At 37.5% G+C, this 21,367-nt stretch overlaps 1 protein-coding gene across 2 annotated transcripts in view; it reads right to left on the minus strand.

Moving 5' to 3' along the window:
• Window positions 1-21,367, minus strand: part of PLAG1 (PLAG1 zinc finger) — a 36,069-nt gene that overhangs the window by 9,057 nt on the left and 5,645 nt on the right. For both annotated transcript variants that reach the window (XM_063130750.1, XM_063130748.1), the window contains exon 2: window positions 3,725-3,828. The gene's annotated coding sequence lies outside the window, so the exon portion shown is untranslated. The remainder of the gene's footprint in view (window positions 1-3,724; window positions 3,829-21,367) is intronic.

Genomic DNA, 21,367 nt, shown 5'->3' on the forward strand with positions numbered 1-21,367 from the left:
GCCCCTCCCCCACCACCCAAAATCTGCTTTGTGAGATTGAGGAACCCACCAAAGAGATTTGGGGTATGGGAGAGGGGAAATCACCACCACCCCCATTCCACTGATGGAAAACCTCTGTTGACATTAGTTGGCTTCTACCCATTAAATTCCATTTGTTGGCTTGGATCCTAAAGTAAGTTAAGTTTAGGAGGATCACAGAAGGCATGTTTCCCATCCTATACCTCTCCCTTGCAGCCCTCTGAAAAACCTCTCTAGATGGCCCCCAGCCCCCCAGGTACACTTTTCAGGGGGTATTGGGAGGTGCATGTATCCTATGAACCTATCCTTAATTAATTTGCCTTAGCCACAGTCTCCTTTTTCCACCGCATTTTTTTCTGTAAAGATGGAATCCTATCATGTTTACACAGAAAGAAACCCTACAACTTCCAGCATGCCCCAGCCAGCATGCTGGGAGTTGCAGGATTTTTTTCTGTCGAGATATGCATAGGATTCAGACTATCAATTCAAATCATGGTAGTATTGTATTTTAGCCTTTATGAGGCAGCATGGCTAGCTGCAGGCTATGAAGGAATCTTTTTAATCAATTTTGTTTAATCAGCAAAGATGTGTTTTGTGACTGAATAATGTGAATGATAAAACCAAAAGGTTCTCAAAACAATCCATACAAAAACTCCTCACACATTGACAGGGGAGCTGGGCCCCGCCCCTGACGACAAACACTCCAACCAGGGATTCAGCCAACGTATGTGCATAGAGATCCTCCACCTGATCATGGTTAGGCAATCAGGACTTCAGTGCAAGCTTGTGTGCTTCTCCTAACCTCTCAAGTGGAAACTCCTAGTCTTTCAGTCTTGGGGTTAACTACAGTTCATGTTATACCCGCATTAGCAATTTCACTAAACACTGCAGTAAACCAGAGTGTGCACATTCTTTACAGAAGTGCTTTAGGACTATAACTAGTAAACTGCTGGTGCAGATGTAATGCTACTCATAGTTACCTCAAAACTGAAAGGGGGAGCAATATTCATCTGAAAGGAGAGAAGTCCCCATGGGATTCTTGATTGCTTAATCATGGTTGGGCCATTGGAAATGCCTAAAACAGCCCTATAAACATTTTAAAGTTCAAAAACTGGCAGAGAGGGAAAGGAGAGTTGTGTTGTTCATAACTAATAGCACCACAAATACAATTCAATAGATTTGTCAAACATTAGTTTGACCGTATTTTAAACAACTTGATGTCACAATTGATACGCGAATAAGGGAAGAGCACTGAATGTTTCCAGTGATTTAAAAAATTGACTGAATGCTAAGAAACTTCTCTCAGCACTGGAAGAACTATCTTCCCCAAGACATCTGATCCTCCACAACAAAAAAGTAATATTGACATATTTGTTGTGCCATAAAATTAAAACATCCTAAGTAAACTGGACTATATAAGAGAATAAATTTGTTCCAGCTACTAATTCTTTTCTTAATTAGTAATAGAAGCAAATAATTGCAAGTCTACTGTGAATGAAAAAATAGAGCACATTTAATTTTTGGTGTGTCATCTTTCTAACCTTTCTTTATTGCCATTGATGATGCCTATTTAGTTAATGAAGGAAGCACAACAAAAGTGGGATACAGGAAGCACAACACAAATATCCAAAATTCTACTGTGTGTCACTATAAGAAACCAGAATGCAAAACTTCAGCACAGAAAGAAAAAGAAAAATATGCAAGAGATGCTTCAGAAATGAATTAGCAAAGTAAGCATACTTTGACACCTTATGGTGCTCATTAGAATGTCTTAGTATATGTGGCGTTTTCGAGCCCTATTCACCTATAGGTAACTCCAGTTTATTTTGCCTCATAATGTGACAATGTTCAGTATTAGATTTTAAGGATTTGCCTCATAGTATTCATGGTCATGATGCTAAACAAATGGTAAACCTTTAAGAAGAACCCTAGGATAAAACTAGAGCCGTCTCTTCCTAACATGAAGGTCATAGCTAGACCTAAGGTTTATCCCAGGATCATCCCAGGTTCGTCCCTGCCTGAGCTCTGGATGCCCTGTGTGGCACTTAGATGAACAGGTTTGACCCCAGGACAATCCTGGGATAAACCTTAGGTCTAGCTACAGCCGAAGTGGAACTAGTGTGATGGTTTTGGCATGTTTGAGAAGTCACAAAAAAATAGTATGCGCTGTACCTCTAAAGAAATACTATGGAGCCTACTTTTGTTGCTAATTAGAAGCAATGGCAGAACAACCTGCATGTTAGAACATAAGTTGCACCGGCCAGCAGAAGCATTGTCCCCGCCATTGCTTTTTTTCTCCTTAAGCCCACAGCCACATTTCTCCTGGTTATGTTTACTTCTCGTGTTGGAGTCCATCCAGAAACTTGTGGGGGTCAAAATCTGAAGGCAATGAGTTCAACACTTCTCTCTTAACATCTCTTCTTCCCTTTAAACTGACATTGAGTTGGATCTAAACATGTGCTCACATTCCGCTACACTAGAGGAAAGGAAAAGAGCAGTGTTTTCCGCTGATTCCTCCTTCCCTTTGCACCCTGTGAGCCCTAAAAAGCTCCAGAGGTTGGGGGACCCTCTAGAACATCATAGGAAATGGTACCGGGGTGGGGGTGGGGTTGCAGGGGGAGAAGGATTCAGCAAAAATCACAACCTTGCCCTTCCTCCATAAGCAAGTGCCCACTGGATCCCAGTTTCCTCTATGAACGTAGCCCTTCCGTTCATAAAGGGGCATATCTGGACCTAATCTATTGTATCTTAGAATGGTGCAGTAGACCCATGTTCTAACACACAAGTCTATTGCATCTAGTTAGGGCTGCAATTTCAGATGATAAATGTAGCATTTTAGTTTAAAGGTATGACATGTAGGGGAAACCAAGAAATAAATTTCAAACAGCTGTATCTCGATTGGAGATAAAATTTGAACAAATTCAGTGAACTGAAGAGGAGTTCCTAAGAATTTCAAGTTTTCTAACCATTTTAAGGGAATGGTTCAAAGAATGTGCAGAATTAGAAATACCTTTATTGCTCTAAAACGTAGCAATTGAATTAATTATGCTGATACAAATGCTAATAAATTAGGTACAGATTATTTATTTTTATATTACTGTGTTAATGGCCAGGATCCAAGAGGCCTGTGCGTGTGTATAAAGCACAAGGGGACAACTGATCTTCCCTTACAACAACACCTTGTGCTACATTGAATGATACTCCAGAGAGTGCCCCAAACTTCAGGGGCAGGTTTTGGGGAAGTGGAGGGAGATGAATGCAAGGACCTGTTGTAGGAAAGGAGGATCACAATAGTCCTGGTGTGCATGTATTACAGTGCACACAAGTCCTTTGGAGCCCAGCCATTTAAATTTGGTCCTGCTATTTCTAGGGTGAATTTCTAAATAATTAAACCACTCATTAGTTTATTATCCTAGATATAAAGTATACCTAACTCAACTGTGGATGTGCAAGCTGAGCAATGCAGACAGTATTTTAACATAGATGTTCAAATATTACACTTCTCAAAGACCAGCTGAAAAAAATTTGAGTAATAACCCCTATTTCCAGCTTCAGCATATTATTATTCACATTGATTCTTTCACAACTGTAGGATAAATGATACAGTATCAAAGACTTTTTAAACAATACTTTTATATGTTTTATACCATTTTAAAAGGTGTTCATACTCAAAACAGATTTATGGTAGCCTCTGTTCAGTGCACACCTGGTGACGGATAACGAAGAAAAACCTTCAGATTTTGGTCTTAACCAGTTCCACTGACATGTCTAGGAGCAAACCAGAATCCAGTGCTTCCCATTTTTGCTGATCTGAAAAACAAAGAAAAAGGGGCTAGACATTAGTGGAAAAATTAACTTCAAAAGACTAGATGCCAAAGGGAAAGAAAAATAGTCCATGTTAAAATGTTTTATGATATATTAATAACTGTCACAACCCGCATTTTCTGTATGCAGAGAACAAGGTGTATTGGCTCTATAAAGAGGTCTAGAAGCCAGCTAGCCATGAGAGGAGGTCTTATTCCCTCTTCTCCCACTCTTATTCCCTCTTCTCCCACTCTTGGCTCTGACTTGGTGTTCAAAGAGTGCTGCCTGACAGTACAATTCTCCTCGGAGTGCATCCAGATACCTACTCTTCAGCAGACTAACTGCATGTGAAGCAGATTTGCACATGGGTCTGAGTCACTGAATATGCCCAGAGGAAGAATGTTCTGTGAGGTGATGCCATTAGTTGAGAGCCAAGAGCAATGAAATGGAGTAGTCAGATGGTTCACTCTTCGGTGCCCCTCCCATTTGCTTCCCCTTTCTCTTCGTTCTTGCTGCTTCTCTTTGCTTTCCAATCCTCTACATATGGACCCAATGTGCTATTCCCTCAGAGAAGCTGGATTGAGGTCTATACATACAAGCTTACTAATACTTATTAATTAACACAAAATGTAAGCAGAATGGTTAACCATAAAAGACAGCTACATTATGTACCGGCAGTATTATAAGCCAGCTTTATGGATGAGGGTAACCATGCTTGAGAATTGGTTTTGAGGTGTGCATGTATATATATGAGATGGGGAGAGGGAGGGAGAGACTGGCTGATGCGAAAGAGGGAAAGAGCAATCAGGGAAAAGGTTAGGTACTATGCCCATCTCACTACTTCTCCAGTCACAATCACTTGCTCCTGAAGTGGAATTTCCCATTTTTATAAAAGGGTTGATGGGCATCTGTTGCATATGTTTGTGCACAATATCAAGCTTGTAACTAGTCTGTGAATTTGAATTGAATTGCAGTATGATGTCAATATGCACAATACGACTGTGCATAGAACATGTTTTAATTCTTACCATACAACATAAAGTAGAACTCAAAATGTTTTAATACATACAAAACAGTTTGTCAATTAGAGAACAAAATCACATTACAAACAGTGTTATTTTAAACATGTCAGACAACCATTTAATATTTTCAAAAGTTGAACATACTATTTTCAATGGTACTTCGATATGCCTATTTTTCTCACTCTTCACTTTTTCCCCCACTCTTCACTTTTGGGGAGGGGGGGATAGTGCACTATATAGAGATGAGTGCAATATTCTTCAAGAGTGCAATGATCCACATATTCTCAAAGCCTGTATATACATAGTAGGTGAGTTTATTTACTTCCTGCTGAACCAGTTAATTCTTTTCTACCTATATGAGAACAGAGTAATTAGAGATTTATATGATAGCAGTTTTGCCATAGAGCACATAGTCTCCAACATAGAATCTTAGTTGAAATTCTTTTAAAAAAAATAAACACAGGAGGGTTCAAAGACTCTGTTGCAAAACCAATAATGAGCAGCTTAAAGATTCACTTAAACACCATACTTTTGACAACAAAAGGCTAGAGGAGAACAACCTAGAGTGAATTCAAATGACAATGTAGCACAGTAGTGGCATATAATTTTACCATAAGAATCCCCTTAAGGTTAGGAAACTGGTTAAAAAATAGCAAACAATGAGCAGTCATGACTATTATAAAAATAGCACACACTTTACAATCATCTGGTACCAGAAGGCTAATGAGATGACCAGGTTAACAGTAGAACATTTAGGAAAGTAAAATAGAATGCTAATTGTAAGACCATTGTGGGTTCAGAAAAGGCTCCAGCATCTTAGGTTCAAAGCAGAAAAATGATTGACAAGTCAGTTTGCATTACGGAAGTTAAGATACACTCTGTTGAGAAATAAAAAGATTGTAAAACAAGATTCTTGATGAAATTGATTAATACTTTTGGTTATATAACTGATTATTCAATTAATTGGTCAAAGTCTGAATAGATGCCAATTGGAGATAATATATTTCCTAGTGTGTTGGCGAATAGGCAATTTCAATGGTGTCCTGGTTTTATTATCTATTTGGGAATACTTATTCCCAGAGATATATCTCAACTGATTAAAATAAATTTGAACAAGTTTATTAATGAGATTACACAAGACATAGACAGATAGAATACTTAAAGTTGAGTTGATGGGATAAAGTTAACACACTATGAATATTATACCTTGATTTGTTTATGTTATATGTGGGATTCCTCTACTTATACTTGGCAATTGTTTTCAAAAACTGAATGCTTTGTTTCGTAATTTTTTCTGGGATTCTTCTCTACCACAAATAACTTTGAAATGGTTGCAACTTCCAATTCAAGAAAGTGAGTTCAGTTTTCCAGACCTTGCTTTATACAATTGGGCTTACTAGTTGACTTGCACTATATTTTTATATTTTCCAGTCCAATTAGATTTTCCACCCTGGTCAGTTTTGGAATCATTCTTGTTTCGACCCTCTTCCCAAAGGAATGGCACTAAGCTCTTGGCATACCAGAATACCCCTTGCACAATTTTGGCTGTTAAAGTGATGTAGAGTATAATATCAAGTCAATTACAGTTTGATCCATTTTCTCATGCTAAAATTGACTTTACAGGGAAATCCGGATTTAAAAATTGCAAAGAAAATGTTTTTGTGGAGGACAGATACAATGATATCTATTTTTTTTTTACTTTTGATCAATTAGTGAGTCTGAACAATGAGTTTGTCATTTTCTGATTTACATGCTAAATACAATTTACCCACTATAGCTGAATGGCAATACTTGCTGCTGCTGCTGCTGTTGTTGCTGTTGTTGTTGTTGTTATTATTATTATTATATTTATTTGTATCCTGCCTTTTCCCCATTTGCAACACTTGTTAGAATCCAGGTTTGGCCCAGCTGCTTTCACAGCTTCAGAGCCCCCATTGTTATTGGAAACACTTATAGTGGCTGAACAGGCATATCGGCCGATGACCCATGTTTATAAATAAATATGATACTCAGAGTTTAAGACAGGAATGGAATAGAAAGTTGGAACACTCTAGTTTGCCTGAGCAATGGATTGTTGTTTTAGTGTCTGTACCTGAAGTTTCTATGGATCTTAGGCTATGCCTTATTCAGCAAAAAAAATCTTGTTTCAGGTTTATTGGACTCCACAAAGTCATTTTAATAAGGGCTTAACTAATTCACATAATTCTTGGAGATGTAATGCAACTAATGCTTCTTTTATCCATATAATTTGGCAATGTCCAATAGTTGCCTTCTTTTGGGAGGAGGTTATAATTCGGATATACTTCATATTGGAACTATCTTTAATATTGAATGATGTGCATGTCTTCCTAAACTATTTTGTCAGTTTCTTGGAAGTTGACGTATGGTCAGTGCAAATGGATTTTCCGAGCCCTTGTGACAATGAAAACACTATTATTATTATTATTATTATTATTATTATTATTATTATTATTATTATTATATTTATTTATTTATATAGCACCATCAATGTACATGGTGCTGTACAGAGTAAAACAGTAAATAGCAAGACCCTGCCACATTATTATTTGCATTTTTATACCGCCCAATAGCCGAAGCTCCCTGGGCAGTTCACAAAAAACTAAAACAATTCAAAGTGTAAAACAAATACACATTAAAACGAATTAAAATACACATTAAAACGAATTAAAACATACCATATCATGATTAAAACATCCTGAAAACATTCTAAAATTTCACTGGGTAGGTCTGCCGGAATAGATCAGTCTTTATTGCTTTTTTAAATTCTAAAAGACTGTCAAGTTGACGAATCTCCTCCGGCAGGCCATTCCACAGTCTGGGAGCAGCAGAAAAGAAGGTCCTCTGGTAACAGTTGTTAATCTAGTTTTTGATAGCTGAAGTGGATTCTTCCCAGAGGACCTGCGTGTGCGAGGCGGATTGTACGGGAGAAGGCGATCTCGCAGGTAGTCTGGACCCAAACCATGTAGGACTTTAAAGGTAATAACCAACACTTTGTACTTTGCCCGGAAACTAATCAGCAGCCAGTGAAGAGATTTTAAAACTGGTGTAATGCGGTCACCCCTAGGTGTACCAGTGACCAGCCTGGCTGCAATATTTTGGACTAATTGAAGTTTCCAGACTAGGCACAGAGATAGCCCCATGTACAGCGCATTACAGAAGTCGAGCCTTGAAGTTACCAGTGCATGCACTACCGTCTTTAGGTCTTCCAACTCTAGGAAGGGGCGCAGCTGGCGTATCAGCCGAAGCTGATAGTAGGCACTCCTGGCCATCGCATCTATCTGGGCTAGTCATTTGGAGCGATGGATCCGGAAGCACCCCCCAGCTGCGAACACAGTCTTTCAGGGGGAGTGTAACCCCATCCAGAACCGGTTGACACACCTCCAAACCTAGGTTATGGCCTTTGACAGCGAGCATGTCCGTCTTGTCTGGATTCAGCTTCAGTTTGTTTTTCCTCACCCAGCCCATTACCGCCTCCAAGCATTCATTCAGAGGAGACACACTATCCTTAGCTGACGCTGTTGTCAAAGGCATAGATAAATATATTTGGGTGTCATCAGCATACTGATAGCACCCCGCCCCATGCCTACGGATGATCTCTCCCAGCGGTTTCATGTAAATATTAAATAGCATTGGGGAAAGGATGGCACCTTGCGGTACGCTGCACAGCAGCTCCTTTTTTGAGGAGCAGCTATCCTCAAGCATCACCATCTGGAACCTGCCCGAGAGGTAGGACTGGAACCACCGAAGGACAGTGCCCCCAATTCCCAATCCCCTCAGGCGATCCAGAAGGATACCATGGTCAATGGTATCAAAAGCCGCAGAGAGGTCCAAGAGTACCAGCAGGGACACACTCCCCCTGTCAATACTCAGGCATAGATCATCCACTAAGGCGACCATAGCGGTTTCAACTCTGTATCCTGCTCTAAAGCCAGTTTGAAATGGGTCTAGAAAATCTGTGTCATCCAAAACTGCTTGGAGTTGGTGAGCAATCACCTTGCCCAGAAATGGAAGATTTGATACTGGTCGATAGTTGTTAAGATCCAGAGGGTCCAGGGAGGGCTTTTTTAGAAGTGGCCGTGTTGGAAGGATAAATGTTCTCTTCCCATAATGCAATTGATTGAGGACTTAATGCATTCAACATTTGAATGGCTGGTATATAGGCACTACTTGGGAGAGGGTAAATACATGGATATTTGGTCTCCTTTTCTTGAAACCTACACATTATCTCCCTCCTTTTTAAAAAGAATGTTGTACTTGATGGAATAATATTTCTATGCATGTAATTTCTTGTACTTTTTTGTTTTTCTTTTCACAATTTCTTTTCTGTTTTGTTTTGTTAAACTCACAACAGGAAAAAAGATTTTAAAAAAGAAGATCCTAAGATAGTTTAATTTCTGCCTTAGTCATATTTATACCACTGTATAGGGAAGGAAGGAAGGGGCAACTAGATATGCTTGAGTGATAAATCATCATCTTCAAAAAGATAGATTTAATTATTTAGGTTTTTTAGTGTAGAAAAATATAGAGTACATGATAAATGTTTAAAACAATCAACAGTGAGAAGGGAAGTAAGCACTAGCTATGATAGCCAGTGCCTTTATATTTAAACAGCATAAACTTTGCACCTAAATTTATTTATTTATTTATTTATTTATTTATTTAAACATTCCTATCCCACCCTATATCACAATGGTCTCAGGGCGGCATACAGATAAAATCATACATATAAAATAGAACAATATACAATTCTAAAACAAATTAAACCATTAATAAGTTAAAACTAATATGAAATTTTAAAAACAGTAAAATCCAATTAAAACAAGACAGGGTGCAGGCCAATGGATTTAGCCATCAAAAGCTTTGTTAAAAAGCCATGTCTTAACCTGCCGCTGGAATAAAGGCAGTGCCAGTGGGGCCTCCAGTGGGAGGGCATTCCACAGCTGGGGTGCCACAACAGAGAAAGCTCTCTCCCATGTCCCATCATAGCATATATCTCACATTGGTGGGGTACGGAGAAGGGCTCCTCCAACAGATCTCAGGTCTCGGGCAGGCAAATACACGGAGAGGTGCTCTCTCAAATATCGAGGTCCCAAGCCATTTAGGGCTTTAAACGTCATTACCAACACTTTGAATTCTAACCGGAAACATATTGGCAACCAGTGCAATTCCTTTAAGACCAGTGTTATATAGTCTCTATGAGATGTTCCAGTCAGCAATCTTATTTTGCACTAGCTACAACTTCCAAGTCGTCCAAGAGCAGCTCCACGCTGAGTGCAGTGTAGTAGTCTAATCGGGAAGTTACCAGTGCATGTATTACCAAAATAAATAATCTACCAGCAGTAGAAACAGCATAATCACAATTCAATGCATAAATTAATTGCTGCTGATATAACATCTGATTATAATTCTAATCCTAATGAACTATGCTTCTTCAAATTATTGAAAAAGTACACAAGACTTATGTACATATGAAGAACTTTCAGTCAAAATCAAATCCCAACAAACTGATAAGATATTAGCCACTTCCATGCTTTGAGCACTTTCAAATTTAATATATTTAAAGTTAGTTGATCAAGATAATAATAAAGTACCAGTTGTTTTTTTTTAAAAAAATTACTTATTTGATATAGGATGGGATATGAATGTTTTAAATAAATAAATAAATAAATAAATAAACTATTTTTAACCTGCTGTTGCTAAAAAGGCTACCAGAACAGCTTATCTGTGCATCCCTTGACTTTTAGGATTTTTTTAAAAATTTGAGGTTTTAAAATTTTGTAAAAAAAACACTGTCATTTTTAAAGATGAAGAGATGAAACTTGGCACCATGAGAGTTATGTAGGGCTTTACCCATGCCAAGTTTGAAGCAGATCCATTTACCCCTTGAGTTTTAGGATCTTTTAAAAATCCCCCTCAAACCATTCCCCACCCCACCCTTCTAACTTCTCTGATTCTGTGTTAATTCACCCCTGCACATTTATGGAGGGAGCTACTTTGCTGATGCACAGTTGTGCATCTCCAGTTTATAAAAATAGAGATCTTCTGCCTTGAGACTGCAGTTTTGTCCACACTTACCTGGGAGCAAGGCCTGTTGAAGTCACTAGGACTTACTTCTGAGTAGACATACATATTAGAGTTGAATTGCTAATTGCCTATATTGCTTTCAAACCAGATTGTCTTTTAAATGCTCCCCTTTTAATTTAAAAAAAACACACCAAAAAAGATGCCACTGATGTCTTTTCTCTCTCTCTCTCTTTTCACTTCTGACTGATCTTTGTTTTAGGAAGCTATGGGGATAGGATGGTGTGTGTGTGTGGGGGGGAAGGTTTGAGGGGGATTCTTTTTTTAAAAAATCCTAAAAATCAAGGAATAGATAGATCTGATTCATACTTGGCATGGCTAAAGTTCTACTTAAGAGCTATCATAGTGCCAAATTTTTAAAGACAAATTCTCTTTATCTTTAAAAATGTCAGTTGTAAGCATTTTTGTTAATTACCATAGACTATAATGGAGCAGTTTTCAGAAAACAGAATGAAGCTCCAATTGGGCACATCTCCGCTCTGCGGGTATTCAATGGTTTTAAAACCGTCCCCGAACCGCACTGCAATTTTGGAGCTCCGACAGACCATTGGATTTTTGGAATGGAGTCCCTACATGACATATGGGGAAAAGGGATGGTAAGGGAGGAGGAAAAAAAGGAAACTACTTCCAAAATTTACTGTTCTTACAATGACTAGCTGGGATGGAAGCTGTACAGGCAGCTTGATCAAATAGTGGCTGCCCCTATTTGACAGCCGAGGAGACTCAATGTAGCTGATCTATTGACAGAGGTGATGGAATAGCCTTGCTTCTTTTCTCTCCCTCTGCACTGCAGCCTGATGGGTCAGATACATATTTATTTATGTGCAATGGTGTTGCTGGAAGCACTTTTCCACTCCTCTCTAAGGCAGCTCCTTAAGCCTTCTGAGAATACTACACAGAGGCTGGGTATTTGGCTGAATGGAGTAAACTGTGGTGCGAGGGAGGGGGAACTCACCACAGGAGCCCTTCCAGGCCTGCCAGCCCCTCTGTAATAGTGCACAACAGTATACAAGTGATTCAGCCAACCAGTCAAAGGCTTTAAATATACAAGCAAATTGTACACTTCAAAGTTGCACAAGTAGTTTCCTATATACTCAGTAAATTGCCTATTTTGCACACTGAATGACAAATTCATATCCATCAGTATCAACTTTTAGCAATCAACACACAGGTCAGAGATAGGGTGATCTATCCAGTGTAATCCTATTGGAAAACCAAGATCAATTTACATGAGTATTCTAGATATTAAGGGACAAATTCTATGCCCAGGAATTAACCTACCTGTCAGTTTTACCACTTCTCCACCCCCCACCCCAAAGTGAATCACTCCGTTGGAGGAACCATGCTTAAGAACTCTTAAGTATAATCTGCAATCATGCACCAGATCTAATTATATAGTCAAAGTCAATATTGCATTTTAAGGATATCTGCAAGGAAGAGTGCATGCATAGAATAAGTAAGTTCAAAAGTCCAAAATAATAAGATACAAATTTAGCACAGTGGAATGACTGAATCAGCACTATGCTTGAAGGTTTTAGCTCAATTGATTTTATTGCATCTTCATGACTCCATTCTCTCAGTGAGGATTAAAGAGTTATTAGTCCCAGAGAATTGCAGCAAAAAGTAAATGGGCAATGTAGTGTGAATTCTAGCTGTATTCTTAGTCATCCAGCTAAGTAGCAAATGCAATGATTTAGTGTGGAATTCCTGTTGATGGATGAGACAGGTAAGTTCAAAATCCAATGCACTGGAGCTCCGGGGAGGTGGGGGGGGGGGATTATACAGCACTATTTTCAGAATTCCATCTCATGACATATGGTATGTTGAAAAGTGAATATGGTGTCAAATCCCAAGTTTCCAAAGGTGAGGAAACCAATGGACATATTTCCATGACTGTCTAAACAGACTTATATGGGGCTTTAGGCTCTTCCTCCTTCAGGGTTTATACATGACTGTATGATACTGGTTAAGATACTTAAGTTTGGACGACATTTAAATCCATTCATCTTGACTTCCGCATCATGTTAGAAGTAAACCATTCTACAGACTCATATTGTGCTTGCTTACAACATAGCCTCCATACACCCACATCTTTGCACTGTCAATCTCAATCTTCTCTCTCTACATGTTGAGATAACCAACACATTAAGAATGGTACCGAAAAAGGCTTGTGATGATGAGAGTGTCATATACGGTCTTCACATTTTTGGATATGTCAGCAATATAGCTTCTGGAATTTGTTGTTAAAGCATACTGTGGAAACATGAAAAACAAACCAATATGATCTCATTCAAGCAAGGATGTTAAAGCTTATGATGTTGGCAGCAAGAACAATGGTGGGTGTGCGTGCACGTACACGGCATGAAAAAAATGGATTGACCCTAGCTATACTGCTTTTGGCTTTGGATCTACCCACTGTTGGCAATGTAGCCAATAAAATGCAGACCTTCGGTAGAAAAAGGTTTCCCATCCCTGATATAGCTGAAATCTGTATACACCAACTACACGTCTTTTTCTTTTCTTTTTTTAAGGACAATGCCTAGTCACGGTACTATAGTACCCTTAGGAAAACCATTCAATCCCACAAACTTTTTAAGTAGCTGACTAGTTCTTAGGCATGTGTACATCCTGTCCTGTTCTTTTGATTACAGGATCTGCAATTTATTTATTTATTATTTATTTATTACATTTTTATACCGCCCAGTAGCCGAAGCTCTCTGGGTGGTTCACAAAAATTAAAACCATAATAAAACAACCAACAAGTTAAAAACACAAATACAAAATACAGTATAAAAAGCACCAATGGAACCTAAGATTGCAATCCTATGCACGCTTACTTAGGAGCAATGTATTTTAAGCTTTTTGTATTTTAAACATCTTTTTTATAGCTATAAAGATACATAAAAGCCTAGAATTAGAAGAGGCAATCAGAACGGAGTGGTGGGCCAGATGACTCACCACCCATCCCACTGAGGGCCAGATGTCTTCAGGGAATAGTACTATATCCAGTGCCATCATTTGGTCCCAGGAAGAACAATCCTTCCAGTGCATTTGCCAGGAACCAGCTTCTTCTCTCATAAGAGAATGGCTGTGCACAGTGAAGCCACTTTGCATACCCTGTGCTTTCAGCCATTTCTCCAATGCTTGTAGGAATTCCTGCAAGCTTTGTACAAGCATGCAGTCACTGCTCCCCCAATCCTCCAGACTTTAATCAGAGATAGCATCGGGATTCCCCTGCATTCTGCTCACACGCCATTGGGCTAATTAACTGCCCTCCATTTGGTTAACTAGCTGTTAAACCTCCTTGTTACCAACTGCAGATCAGCAATAAGGGGATTCCTTTCCTCCTCAAGCCCCTGATAACTTCCAGACCAGGTGGCAGGGCTTTTGGAGGGGAGGCTCCCCTGGCTGGAGGTTCCTCTCTAGTGGGACAGGGCAGAAATATAGAGGGATTACAGTGCCACTGTTTGTGGAGGTCGGGGAGATAAAACTGCAGATTGGGATCTACTGGTAGATCTGAGTGGTTTGGATTAGATTTCCAAGGGTTTCTGACTTTAACAAGAGCAAGGGAAAAATACCCCATTCCTTCTGCAATGGCTGGCCTTGTACTAATTGCTTTTCTCCCAGCTTCTGAATTCCTGACTTGTAAAATAGGAATATTAATTGGTTGTTTTTGATCAGAACACTGTTTAGTTGTGCTGGCCTGTTTTAGCGTATTAGAATCCCTTAACTATGGTGTCTCACATGTTGATTTGTATACATCCCAGTGTATTGTTCATGTGTCGCAGTAGATAATTGACTCTGCCCCCTTAGCCACCATGGCTCTGGTTGATAGATCAAACCATTCTATGAAAAAACAAAAGTGATTCCTCAAGACTTGCAACTTTACCATCAAATGGCTGGTAAAGATACAAACATAGACAGCCTCTTTCTTTTATATACTGCTCTATATCAAATAAAATATCTGAGCAATAAATAATGTAATCATCATCATCGAAATACATAATTAAAACATTAAAATCAAATTGTGATGATGTGATGATAAAACCATGTCTGATTAGTCAGGGAAGCCTTGCTTAAATATAAATATCCTCAACAGGCACCAAAAGTGAAACATTGACAGGCCCAGGGTTCAATGGAAAAAGAACCAATATCCTAAAGCCACTACTCCAAACATACCACAATCTGTCAGAACCACCAAGAATCCATCATTGGATGTTCTCAATGACTGGGCAGGCTGGTAAAGGAGAAGGCGCTGTCTCAAATATCCTGGTCCTAAGTTGTTTAGGATTTATATAACAGTAACAAAACCCTAAACCTGGCCTGGTAGCAAACAGGACAGCGCAGTCCCATCAAAGAGGTGTTATATGCTGAAATGGGGCAGTTCCTGACAATAGTCAAGGTGTTGCATTCTGCACTAGCTGTAGCTTCCAAATCAACCTTAAGGACAGCCCCACATAGACTGTGCTGTAGTAATCTAGTACTGAAATTATTAGCACCTGTACCACAGTAACCAAATTATTCCCTGTCCCCTGTCCAGGACACACTGTAGTTGGTTTATAGTTGAACTTGGCAGAAGGCACTCCAAGTTGCTGTGGCCACTTGGGCTTCCAGCAACAAAGATGGATTCCGGAGTATGCTCATACTATAAACTTGATTTTTAAACTTCCCCAGTCAAGATATACAACAGAATTTTATTGCTTCCCCTATCATTGTTGCTCCTTTGCAAGGTACAAGGTGAACTGTGAGCAAGACGAGAACCAAACTACTGGTGTTGGCTTTTTTATGCATATACCACATTCTCTTCTATAAAAATAATGGGAAAACAACAAAATTAAAATAACAACACAAGACAAGAAATAGAAAGGCAACACTTCAAATGGTAACATCAAAAATATAACTTCTCTGAGCCATCAGTAAAACACATTGATAACATTTTAATCCAGCAAGAGAAATCTAGCTGAAATAAGGCCAGGTACACCTGGGTTGGCAAAGTGTTTCATAACATGGACATTGGTACAGAGAAAGTACATTCCCATGCCATTGCAGCACTCACATCTGTTAAAGATGGGGCACTGAGTTACCTTTAGCACTCACTGTTTATATCAGCAGATTTTAAGTATCTTGCTTAAAGATGATGAGCATATTCAAGCAACAGAACTGAAAAAAGCTTTGGCAGCTGTTCTAGAAGCCCAAGAATCTGCTCACCAATTGGTACACACTAATTTGTGGATTATGTTAATCTTAGTCCTTATTTTGGCAGCTGTTTTCATCAGGTACCAGCAGCATGACAGACTTCAATCTAAGATAGCTCATAGAATGTTCAAAATGTTATATTTTCTAGTTTTCTTGATTAGTGAAAAAGGTTCTGTGTATCTAGTCAGTCATTACCTGTACTGGATTGATCCCTTAGACTTACTATGAGGGACAATTGCAATTCAGTATGTGTGAAACAAATGGTGAAGCTAATGCTATGCTCTGATTTCTTTGCAAAACCCATTGGTTCCTTTTTTAAAACATATAGTCTCACAACTGGGTATTCAGCATGTTCAGAGGCAATTTGGGCTGTATAGAACATGCCAAAAGATCTAAATGAATCATTTTGTTAGAGATCATTGTTATTTAGCCAAGTCTAGAATGAAGAGGATTTCATACGGAATACCTCACACATGACACAAATTTTACTCACCTAGGTTTTCTATGAACACTTGGGCTCAAATATTATTGGCAATAGCTATATGGTAATTAAACAAAGTCTTTGCAATGCTTCTGGAATTTGAATAAGGAACACATTTTCTTAATGTAAGTTTTTAACTAGTTGAACTCTTTGTTTTTCAGCCAAAAACAATACAGATATGAAAGATATTGCTAAGATAGTTTTAATAAATATGCATTTTACATAGTACCACTAGCAAATTCTTTAAAGTTGAATAGCACATCTGTAACAAAGATTTTTAAAGAGATTGTTTGTTTTACACAGAATTTTCTCTTCTGAAAAGTTGTAAAATTAAAAGGTTGACATTTAGAACAGTGACTAGATTTTACTATGGAAGTGTCTTATTTACTGGATCTTAAGTTGCTCTTCAGTTCACACAAGAGGTGGGACTTGTGTGAACTGAAGTCCGTCTTTTACTAGTTCCTCAGTCATCTGCATTTTCCTGCACCATATCCCACACTATTCCCAAGGGTTCCCCAAACCACAAAAACAGATTTTCAGGGGTGAAGGTGGCTGCAGAGGGAAAAGGAGAAAGTCCCATTCAGTGACTTTCTGCTAGGTTTCCAGGGTTTGTTAGAACTTTCTTCCCACTTCTCAAAAGGAGCTAATCAGAACAATCCAGTATTGAACCCAATTATGCAATATATATATATATATATATATATATATATATATATATATATATTCTTGCCTTTTTATGAAGGGGGCAGGAGGAACGAGTTACTATGGCTCTTGATGCTTTTAAGAAAATTCTTGGAACCCACTTTTCTGCTTGCAGTGTGGCTGATTTTCCTCCCCATATCTACTTGTAGTGGAGTTGGGATTTTTTCTAGTCCGTATCTGCTTGTAGTGTGGCTAGGAATTTTTTCGGAGGCTTATAAAGAACCCAGGGCAGATCGAATAGGATTGTGCCCTTAATGGTTTTATTCCAGCACCATGAAATAAATTAAGGGTGCGATCCTATGCATGCTTAGGCAGAATGGCTAGCTGAGGAATACTAGGAGCTGTAGGATTTATTTTGTCCTAAACATGCAAATGATTGCATCCTAAATTAGATTTAAGGTGATTCCCCACCCCTCTATGTTTGATGATCTTCTGTTTTCTGGGCTGCTGCATTCTGTTAAGTCGGGGTGGGGGTGGGGGTGGAATCCTACATGTTAAACGGCTGGCCAACTGTTCTGCCTTTAAAGGCTTCTCTGCCCCTACTCAGTGCTTTATCATATATCATAAAGCATGCCAACTGTGTTGCCTTCCTGTAGGTTGTGTAACAAAACTAGTATTGGCTCCACCCCTGATGATCCCTTGGCTCTGCCTCTGGTGACCCACATTATGGTTCATGGCTTTGTTTCAAGCCAGCCCCATATATTTTTAGAAGCATCAAGGCTCTAGTACAGCCTTGATGCTTTAAAAATAATAATACATCCCTTCTCCAACCTGGTACCTTCCAGATGTGTTGGCCTACATAATCCGCAGCCAGGATGGCCATTAACCATGCTGACTGGAGATTATTAGAATTGTAGCCCAATGCATCTGGAAGGCATCAGGTTGGGAAAAGGTATTATGATGAAACCCTTGATATTAGATCAATAAGCCTTTCTGTCATATTGTTTTTTAAAGAATTGTATCTTGTCTTGAATCAGTGTAATGTCATCTCTGAAATACCAAGACAGTTAAGGAAAGTTCCTATTTAAGTTCTCAATTAAAAGAAAATTATGAAGTATGAGACTTCTTCTCTCAAAGAACGTGTATATTATGGGAGCAATGCTCTCTTTACAAAGATTTCATGGAGACATCCCTTTCAGCATACATTTACAATGAGCAAAACTTTGGATAAATGCAGTTTCTTTAAAAAGCATTCTGAAGTTTACTTCAGGATGCTTTTGTATAAGCTTATTACAAATGAATTAAATGTTTAATTAAAGAAAGTACATATTACAAAATAAAATCTCAATGAAAGAATAGCAAAACTAACTTTAATAAGGAGAAGCAGGTATTTAGCTCTTCTACAAAGAAAGTAAGGAGAAAATTAAAAAATGAGGGGAACTAAGTAGGCAGTTTCTTCAGTATGAACCAACTACAAAATACCATGCATTTCATTGCAATTAAAACTCATAGGATCTAAATTCTTTAGTCAAAAAGAATAAAGTTTTGTATTTATATTTAGTCGGACTCTGAATGTGTGTGTGTATGTGTGTGTGTATATATATATATATATATATATATGTATGTGTGTGTGTGTGTGTGTGTGTGTGTGTGTTCTATTACTTGACCTTTGTAATCAGAACTACAAAAATAAAAAAAAAATTAAAAAAGAAAGAAAGAATAACGCTTGAACAGGATTGTGCTCTGAAGATACAACTGTACAAGAGCTATATTTAAAACTCTATATTAGGCAATATGTTTTAAAAGTGCATATATTTAGGATATAAGCAATATCAAAACAAGAAAGGGAGAACAATACTTCATACAAGTCTATTTTTTTAACTTTAGAATTAACAGAAGATGATCAAGATTAACAATATAGTGTTAATATCTATGGAACAAATTTATCCGTCATAATCCAGCACAGATATATTGTTGTACTTAAAAATCCATTAACTCCAACTGAATTTGAGAATATGTACTACATTATAACAAATATTTATAGAATATTGTTTACTACTATTGTCTACCGATACAATGCTAAAACAATCAGTAAACATAGTGGATATCGCTGACCTTTATTAATAAAACAATTATTTTCCTATTTCAATCTCTTCTTTCTCGTAATACTACTGTATTTGGTGTTATCACTAGTTAATGAAGCTGAACATTAGCAGCAATCAGTTCAGTCACAGACTCATAGAGTGGCTGTGAGAAATCACTTCCAGCTTTCCATTAAATAAAATTGTTCTCAACCCCAAATATTAGGGGCAGAGCAGGCTATAAAGGCCACAATATGTATTATTGACAATATTAAACTCAAGTTTCAAGTTATACATATCTAATTACTGTTCAGTTCGTTTGTTGTAATAACAAGCACTAATGCACTCAGCATTATTCTCTTTCAATGAAAGGGCTGAAGTGCATTTCATAAGTTATATACTTAAGGAAAAGGTTTAAACAATATATATTTCAAGTAGAAAGATGCTAAAGAAAATACCACAGATTCAGCTAAATTGACATTTTCTAGAAGCAAAGCAATGCCTGAGCTGTTCTAGGTATTAGCTCATAGTTTCTTGAAGTCCCCTAGAGGAGAGAAATTAAACCTGCACCAGCTAAGTATACTATTCTAACAAGCAAAATGAGCTTTAACAATATCTATTTGACTGACAAAAAAAGTAACTTCAGAAAGTTTTAAAAAATGTTTATACTTAACATTAATCTCTTTAAACATATGGCCAATCTCTTCTGAAGAGAAAAGTGATGCACTGGTGGTTAAGAGTATTAAGTGAGCCTGTCATGTAACTAATACATATTCATCCCTTTCCAGATTCATTTTCAAACAAAAATACTGGGAATTTTTAAAACTTTTAGTATCAATACAGAAAATCGTTACAAAGTAAATATATTTAATCTCCCAAATACAAGTATTGAACCTACAAATAATTCTGAAAATGTTAGAACATGATTTGTATGTTATTAAATTTAAACCTAGCATTTAATATTAAATTTTAAATTATTTCTGTTCATTTAAAACAAAAATATTTTATATATTTATCTTCAAATGTAGATCTACAGTTTTCCAGGCTATTAGTAACTTCTCCAAACAAATCTCAGTTACTAGTATATCACAAAGTTGTCTTTAAAAAGTCTAATTTTAACCTTAGCACAGTACATTCAACATACATCATATGCTATCAGGATTACTTTATTACATGTTATATGGATCTCATATACTGTAACACAAACAGTTTTTCAATACAGCCATTTTTCAAAAATGCAATTGCCAAATGTTGTAGCAATATCTCATTAACAACACACACTCAACTATGAAGAAACCATTCAACATTTAAAAATATAGAATACTACCACTACACTTCCTAAACAAAAGGAAAAATGCATTTTAACACAGTACCTCATTAGTGACTTGACCAACCACTTTCCAAACTCACTTTAGTGGTTACAAATCAGTAGTAGTTTTTGTAATTAAAATAAAAGAGCCATGCTTAAAAACTTCTTAATGGTAGAAATTCAATATATCCATCGTAATTTTGAATCCATGATGTTATCACAAAGGTTAAAAACAGTGTTAATGAAAACAGTTCACCTTGTCAACATATAAATCAGATCTCAGCTTTTTAAAAATTAGTTTTAGTCCAAAAAAGCTATCAACTAATTCCATTAAACACTTCCTAATCAGATTTCTAAGGATATTCTCCACAAAGCAACACATTTGGCACAACAAGTGCAAGTAAGATTATAACAGCTTATTGCAAGACACTTATTTTCTCTATATACTGTATTTCTTAATATTTCCTTAACAGTATGTTTTTATTCATTCACCCTCCTTTTTATTTATTTCTTTTCAGTCTTTATTCTTATTTTATTTAACTCACGAGTTATAGATTCCCATTATGAATCTTATGCCTTGCTCATAGAATACATTCCTTTTAGAGACACATGAATTAAGAATATTACTGGTTCATACAACATGCTGGTCCTTATTTTTTCCTCAAAAATTATAGCAGGTGTATCTATACTTAGTTACATGTTTTAACATTTC

The sequence above is a fragment of the Elgaria multicarinata genome, chromosome 7 (assembly GCF_023053635.1).
Source record: "Elgaria multicarinata webbii isolate HBS135686 ecotype San Diego chromosome 7, rElgMul1.1.pri, whole genome shotgun sequence".
Lineage (NCBI taxonomy): Eukaryota > Metazoa > Chordata > Lepidosauria > Squamata > Anguidae > Elgaria > Elgaria multicarinata.